The sequence below is a fragment of the Podarcis erhardii genome (genome assembly GCF_964252035.2).
Source record: "Podarcis erhardii genome assembly, chromosome: 8".
NCBI lineage: Eukaryota > Metazoa > Chordata > Lepidosauria > Squamata > Lacertidae > Podarcis > Podarcis erhardii.
Window position 1 is genome coordinate 64,927,652 of NC_138499.1, and position 8,068 is coordinate 64,935,719.

The window sequence follows — 8,068 nt, forward strand, 5'->3', positions numbered from 1 at the left end:
TTCCAGTGAGCACTCAGGGCTGATTTCCTTAAGAATGGAGAGGTTTGATCTTCTTGCAGTCCATGGGACTCTCAAGAGTCTCCTCCAGCACCATAATTCAAAAGCATCAATTCTTCGGTGATCAGCCTTCTTTATGGTCCTGAAAACAATTCATTAACATCATTCCTTGTCCTTTAGTCAATTTATGGTCCTTCCCTTTTCACAGTGGATCTGTACTTCTGGTGTGTTTGAACAACGCAAATGGAGCCACCGCAGTACATACACATCAAATGTATTTTTTTATTTTTATTTTCTGGAGCTACAACTTGTTTGTGAATGATTGTGCCATGTATTCAATGAAGGCTTGAAAGAAAACAGCTCGACCTTTACAAATGTATCTGTGATGAATGAATGGTGAAATCAGCTGAGTCAGTAATCATCGGCTGACTGTACAAAATACATATCGCTTGGAATTCAATAAATGGATCTTGTTTAAGAAATCATTTCATATTATAAATGCTGCTCTGCATGCAGGGTATTGAATTCAGTCAAGATGAAGTCTGCAGCTAAATTATTCATTCGTTCATGGTTCGTGTAGATTTCTATTTTCTAGACACTTATATTGGGAGAAAGTGTATGCACTGTTGCTGTAATTAAAAAAAATTTTTTTTGGATGCCTTCAGCACCGGACAACATGATGTTATGAGACTTTTCAATCAATCAAACCTTTATTGCATTAGCATACAGCCATAGCAGGATAATAATAATAAAATAATAATAATAATAAAGGTAATAAAAGAATTAAGACAGGACCAGGTCTAGGACACACTACCCCGTCAGAGTAGCCCTGAGTTTCAAGGCCTGCACTATAAAGATTGCCACCCCACGTGTAACTTGGGGATTTGCGTCCACAAGAAGCGATTTCAAACAGTCTTCCTTGGATGTAATGGTGGACGGGATCAAGAGGAGGAGCTTAGTTCTTATTAGCTCATAAATAGGGCAGTAGAAAAAGAAATGTATGAAGTCCTCAACTTCATTCATTGTGCATGGACATAGACGCTGTGTAATAGGGGTCTTAGAGTAAATCCCCTGCAGGAAGGCCGTGGGTATAGAATGGAAACGGGCCATGGTAAACGCTCTTCTCAAATTGGGCTCCGTCAGGTCTATCAAGTAGTTGGCAAGTGATCTTACCACTTTCACTTTAGGGAGCCACATGGAGAGGCGAGCTGTGGTGGACTGTGCCCGGTCCATGGCCTCGTCTCTAGTAAGAATCCAGGCCCGGATTTTATGTTGATCCCAAGCTGACAGCGTGTCCACATCTGGGAGGGAGTAGCGTGCAGTAATAGTCTCCATGGCCTTGGACCATTTATTGCTGTGAGAACAAGTTAAAAAGGCTTGCCTGGCTAAAAGGGAACCTGGGGCTTTGATTAATTTACAATAAAAACTAATGATTCTAATGTGGGCTCTCGCGACAATGGAGGGGAGGCCCAGTTCTGTTCTTAACTGTGCAGGAACCGAGCCCTTGGGGAGACCCAGTACCTTTCGTGCAAAGGAGTTTTGTAGAATCTCGAGCCGTTGTAGTGTTTTTAAATTCCACCCCCAGATTTCAACCCCATACAGTAGCATCGGGAGGACTTTGCTGCTAAATGCTTTTCTGATTGGTGGAACCAACTGGCCGCCTTTTGCATGGAAGAATTTCTCCAAGGCTTTGATGGTTCTACGGGCAGCCAGGATGGACATATTTAGGTGAGCTGACCAGCTAAGCCCATGCTGAAAAGTGATACCCAAATACTTGAATGCTGAACAATATTCAATAGAGTGGCCCTCAAAATTTTGAGGGACTTTTAAAAAAATAATAATCTAGGTCACAATTCAGCTGTGAGGTGTGCAGTAGCCAAGCCTGCACCTGCACAGCTCTTGCAAAATATCAGCAATCACACCAATAGGTGTTTGATGGTAAGGAGGGGGCAAGCACATCTCTCAAGGCCCACTGAAACCCTCATGACCAAGAGCCAAGCCTGATACTTTATGTTAGGTATGGAATGGATGTGCAGCAGGTGTGTAGACAGGTGGTTTCTAAAGGGTCACCTGGCCTGTTGCTTCCAAAGGGTTAACTAGCTGCGTTTGCCCATCTGAGTCTAAAACGACACTGCCAGTGGCATTTTTCAGCCCAAGAGTGTGGATCTATTTAAGAAATTGTCTTCTAGTAATCCAGCCCCTTAGAGGCATTTTAGGTGATTACAGTCATCCCTTCTGTAATTTATATAATTATAGAAAATGTGATTCTTCTCAGTCATCGGTTTCATTTGTCTTACGCTGCCCAGACAGGAACAGAATAGAAATCAGAGATTTCATTTGTGCCACTGGTTATTATGTAGCTCTATCCAAATTTCCCTTAAGGTTTAACTAGACACATCAATCTCTCAAATTTACATCTCCTCGGAAGGGACGCTGCACTCTCAATTCCTTGCTTCTCATCTTAAAAACATTTCCACAAGCCTCACATTCCAGATAGCTGAGGTATCTGCACAGCGTTTTGTGCAGTTAAGCTACAGTGAAGTTCATCACATAGTAGCAGCTCAAGTGGTCATCCATTAATTGTTTAAATTCCCCAACCGGTCATCAGTTTTCCTGACAGGGTTAGGGACCAAGATTTCAATCGCATATAGTGGCCTGGGGTTTGTCCACTCAACACCCCTCTAGGCAGGACCGGCCCAAGACATTTTGGCACCTGAGGTGAAGCACAAAATGGTGCCTCTCTCTCCAGCAGGGAATAAGTGGAGAGTGAAAATCAACATCAGGAACAAAGGGGGAATAGAGTTCTACATTGGGGTCCCCTACCCCTATGGATCCTGCCGCCTGAGGCGGTCACCTCACCTTCCCTTTCAGTGTATTGTTACTGGGTCCATTTAGAACTTTTATTTGGTGAAAACAAAATAAAAAAATTCCTTCCAGTAGCACCTTAAAGACCAACTGAGTTAGTTCTAGGTATGAGCTTTCGTGTGCATGCACACTTCTTCAGATACCTTCAGATATCTGAAGAAGTGTGCATGCACACGAAAGCTCATACCTAGAACTAACTCAGTTGGTCTTTAAGGTGCTACTGGAAGGAATTTTTTTATTTTATTTGGTGGTTACAATTGTCCATCTCAATATAGGGCAGCCTTTCTCAACTGTGGGTCCCCAGATATTATTGGACTACAACTCCCATCACCCCTCGCTAGCAAGGCCAGAGCTCAGAGATGATGGGAGTTGTAGTCCAACAACATCTGGAGACCCACAGGTTGAGAACCGCTGATATAGGACATAGCCTTTCCAGAGGATTTACAATCACAACAGTTCCTGTGTCTTTATTAAACTATATTCACACACACACACACACATTTCAATTGATGTTTGCATACCAAAATAGACCCTGTTCTGTTGAAGATGTAGAGGTTCCTCATCTAATTGTAGGCTCCTCATCTTTGCCTCCTATTATTTCTTCCTGTATCATTAATTTGCTCACATATCACTCTCTTAACATGCATCCAGGCAAGCAAGAAGCATTGTCAGAGTTCAAGGAAACACATGAGCCAGGCAAAACACTCATGGAGGACGCCAAAAGGTGATGGTGTAGGGCATGGCCAGGAGAGAATAGGTGGGCTGGAGAGGGATGTGGCCTGGAGAGAGTCCCAAAGGCCAGGTTGTGGGCCCTGGAGGGCCACATTGAGACCCAAAGCTAGAGGTTCCCCATCCCTGCTCTATTTTGCGGCATCACCCACATTTGATTTCTTTTGAGGGCATTGTTGCCCATTAAACAAACAAATCTCCTATTGCATCTTTCTAGATGTTCTGATGGCACAACTTGGTCTCACCTACTCTGATTGTGCAGGGGTGTCATGTTGCCCTTTTGGTCCGGCTACATTTTCTCTCATTTTATACCTGATTTTCACTGTGTCCACATTATCGGGTATATGGTAATATAGAGGGCGAGCAGACTAAAATCCAGCCGTTGTTCCGTTGTTGTTTCGGGCATTCTTACTTAGTTTTGCTAATGCATTGGCAAAGGTGAGACCAGCATGCAACTGAAGTTGATGTGAGAGTTTTGTATGTTTTATGCCCGCAAATGTCCTGTCACTTATAGGCTCTTCTTTTCGTGTTTCCATAGTTACAACGCTCAGCTAGTGAATAAAGGCTTCTGCAGTTTCCCCCTTAATCCTGGCACCTCTTACTAAGTGTTGCTCTTTCATATATGACCTTTCGTCTCCTGACAAAAGGTTTCTCAAAAAGCTCCTTTCACTTCTATGTAAATCGTTTTGGGTTTCTGCAGTGAGAGGTAGGCTGTATAAGCAACAATACCATCTGCAAGGTCCCCTGGGGGGGAATGAGAGCATTGAGTTGGTGGTCTGTTCTCAGCACCAACCTGGAAACAATCCCACCCACCCACCCACCCACCCCCTCTCTCATCTCCTAATCCTGCTGGGCCAACTACTTGTTTTCAGAAAATCATGGTAGATGTTGGGTTGTGCCATCCCTGATCTTGGGCCATGCTGGCTGCGGTTCATGGCATTTGGCATCCAACAAAATCTGGAGGATACCACATTGGTTATCTATCCTTGGATATATCCAGCACCCCAGCACTGAAGGGGGGGGGTGAATGGGAACACTGCATGCAACTTTGCACAGAACAATCTGTGCGGAATAATCTGTGCAAAGTTTAAAAAGCAGCCTTTTCAGTCACCCCAGTGCAGCACTAAAGTGGGCAGTACAGGGAATAATTGTTGTATCTCTCTGTGTGCCTCAGGCTTCAGGGAATCTGCTCCCCCTTCCTCACAGCCGGCTTCCAGTAATGGAAAGACAAGAAGCTCTTACCAATGTATTTTATTCAATATTCACAGAGAGAGACGCAGCATGCCGTCTCAAGGATAATGGCGTTGCTCTGAGTAATCCCCTCCCCGCTTTCTCTCTTAGTCATCAGCAGCTCCACCCCCTTTACGGGGGTGCTCAAGGCCCTTTGTCTATTTGCTTTCTGTTCTACCACTTTCACTGCCCTCCGGGTCCTAGGAGAAGGGGGGCGGTCTAGAATGCCTTCTAATGATAACATGTCAGCCAGCTGCTCCAACTCTGCTGCTCCCCCACACACCCTCTTCTTCTTCCATCATCTCCCAGCTTTGTCCCTCTTCTGTCTCAGATCCATGGCTTTCTGCAAACCACTGTTGTAAATCTATACCATCCTCCTCTTCTCAGGAAGGTTCGGGAGGAGGGGGGGTCGGTCTCCACCATTCCTCCTCAGTCCAGTCCCTGACAACATGTGTTCTGTGAGAACATTATGTTTTAGTGGGTGCACATTTGCCCAGCCATGAACTTAGCAACTTTTGTGGTGGATAACTGAATACATAAAAACGCACTTTAGTAAGCTGAAGCCAGTTTTTATTCCTTTGTTTAAACCTAATCTTTGTATTCTAGCCTTCTTCCTTCATTGTGCATCAGACTCAATTCATAATATACAGTACTTCTGGGGTTTAACTGAAACTGCTTTTTTCCTCCCCATCTGTACCCAGATACGATGTTTGCACACAGTGAAGTGGTCAGTGGCCTGCCACACCACAAAATACGTATGCGTCGATGGTGCACTAAAGGAGTAAATCCCTACTTTGGGTGTACAATGGAATGTCGAGTTGCAGACGTAATCCATCCCGGAGGCACGTCCGCAACTCAAAGCGTTCTTATTCAGAAGTGCCGTGTCTGCGCACACGCGTGGCGCGAGTTAGCACTTCTGCACATGCACGAGTGGTGAATCCCAGAAGTAACCTGTTCCAGTACTTCCGGGTTGCTGCGGGACGAAAGACGAAAACATGCAACCTGAAGCGGATGCAACATGAGGTATGACTGTATTGGCTATTTGTGAGTTGATTGATTCATAGAACTATCTGCCATGTGTACATTGAAGCCATGCCCCAGGTGGAAGGAAGGGGCAATTTGCATAGCTGAAAGGGAGCCCTTTCTAAAACTTCTCATGTTTGGTCCTCAGAAACAAACAAACAAAACCATGGAGGGCAAAATGGTTAATCCACTGAAGTCAATTTATTGAAGCTGAACCTGGCCCCAGGAAATTAGGGGTGCAGTTCATCCTGTAGAATCAGTTTAAGTTTTGAAAGTGCCTTTGATAGAGATCAGGCTTGCACTTTAGGTGTATTGTTAAAAATTGTCGTCTTTCGGTGGAAAAAAATAAGAGAAAACAAATGTTGCAGAGGCCATCCAGAATTGGATTGCTTTTCCTACTGACGTGCTCATTCCTGTTTACATCAAAGAAAGAAAAATCTAGTGCAATCGAAAAGTTCAGTTGCTGCAGCATCCTGCAAAAAAATAAGCTGGTTTATGCTTAAAGCCTTTCACTGGCCATAATCCTTTAAATCCCTTGCATGCCATAGCAAATTGAAATTCAGCTGGGGCTGTCCGGACTTGTAAAGACAAACCATCCTTCATCAAAGAGGCATCCATATTGATAAATTGCTCCCTTCGTAGTCATGACACTATCTCTAAAAGTGATTTGTGTACATTAGCAGAGCAGTAAAAAGATGAAACGAAAAGCCCTTAAGAGTAAACTTAGATGCAGAATGAAAATGATGACTTGTAGCAGTCAAGTGGCTCTTTATGGAATCAGATTTGGAAGGGAGAAAAAAAGAAAGACCATTCATTACGGCATGTATAAAACAGAAGAACAATATACAGGGCAAAATGGACCCAGCCCTTAAGACCCAGCATGGGACTCCTTCTTGCGCTGTTCAAGATTATCATGGAGACAAAATTCATGAGGGCTAAACAAATGGAATAGATTCCTCAGGAGTCTGCTTGGAAGTAATTTGATCACAAGTGCACTTATTCCCTCTTGTTTGATGCAAAGGGAGCATAATCTTTGGAAACGACAGTACTATAGGATTTCCACAGCAGTGCTGCCATTAGATACAATTTAGACTGGTGCTGATGTGCCTGATTCCCAGTTTGGACTCCCTCGTGAGTTTTTCACATAGCATGGCTCCATCATGTGCTCTTATGCTGCTATGTTTGCTGTTTCTCAGGTCAGACGTGACGGTGGGCAGAATTCAATGAGGTGAAGCCACTTCTTTTAGCGCAAAGGGCAGGCTCCACCTTCCATGCTGCTCCACAGAGTCTCTCAGACTTCAGGAACTGGCTTTTGGGAAGGAGGAGATGGGAAATCCCATTACACATGGAACTCTATTTACAATTCTTTGGATTCCCATCCTCTAGGTTCATTCAGCAAGTTTACGGGTCATTCCCTCATTTCCCTCATTCAAGGGAACTGTGGTTCACATAGAGGAGTAAGGATTTTCACACACATTTTTAGCATTCTCACCAAATAGTCATTCTAGGCTAAGTCATGACAGTTAAGCAGGTGAAATATATGTTTGTTGTTTAGATTTATCCTCAGAGAGATAAAACTAGGGAACAGGGGAAACTTGGACTACCTAATTCACACTTTCTGAAACAGTATGTGAAACAAAGCACAGCTATCATTTCATAGTCACACTTCCCCTGAATTTTGTAATTCAGTTTTCCAAGCAAATAATGTGTGTAAAATATACATTAGGGGAAAGGGTACATAAAAGTGTGTTTATTAATGAAAAATAACATAAAGATGAAAACAAAATAAAAAAATTCCTTCCAGTAGCACCTTAAAGACCAACTGAGTTAGTTCTAGGTATAAAATAAAATAAATTTTTATTTTATTTTATAAATTTTTTTATAAAATAATTAAATAAATAAATTTTTTTATTTTGTTTTGACCATGGCAGACCAACACGGCTACCTATCTGTAACTGAAACATAAAGATGAGTTATATTAAGGAAATTACAGTAGTTTGCAAAATTGTGTCCATTAGGCAAAATTGCATACATAAATTTATACACTGTTTGTGTGATAATCTATGGACAGAGATGACAAAAGGAGGGAAATGAATGGGTTCAAAACAGTGGGAAGAGCAGAGGAATGAGAGAGGCAGTTCTTACTTCCTTATCAGCAACCATTTGTGGTAGGTTATGCTGGGAGAATGGGACGCGGGTGGTGCTGTGGGTTAAACCACAGAGC

General features: G+C 43.1%; 1 long non-coding RNA gene across 1 annotated transcript; it reads left to right on the forward strand.

Moving 5' to 3' along the window:
• The first annotated feature begins 1,911 nt into the window (after positions 1-1,911).
• LOC309348201 lies at positions 1,912-7,144 on the forward strand. Its single transcript, XR_014159294.1, has 4 exons — positions 1,912-2,014; positions 4,766-4,837; positions 5,523-5,844; positions 7,041-7,144. It is a non-coding gene; the product is annotated as an uncharacterized lncRNA (long non-coding RNA).
• Positions 7,145-8,068: the final 924 nt, after the last annotated feature.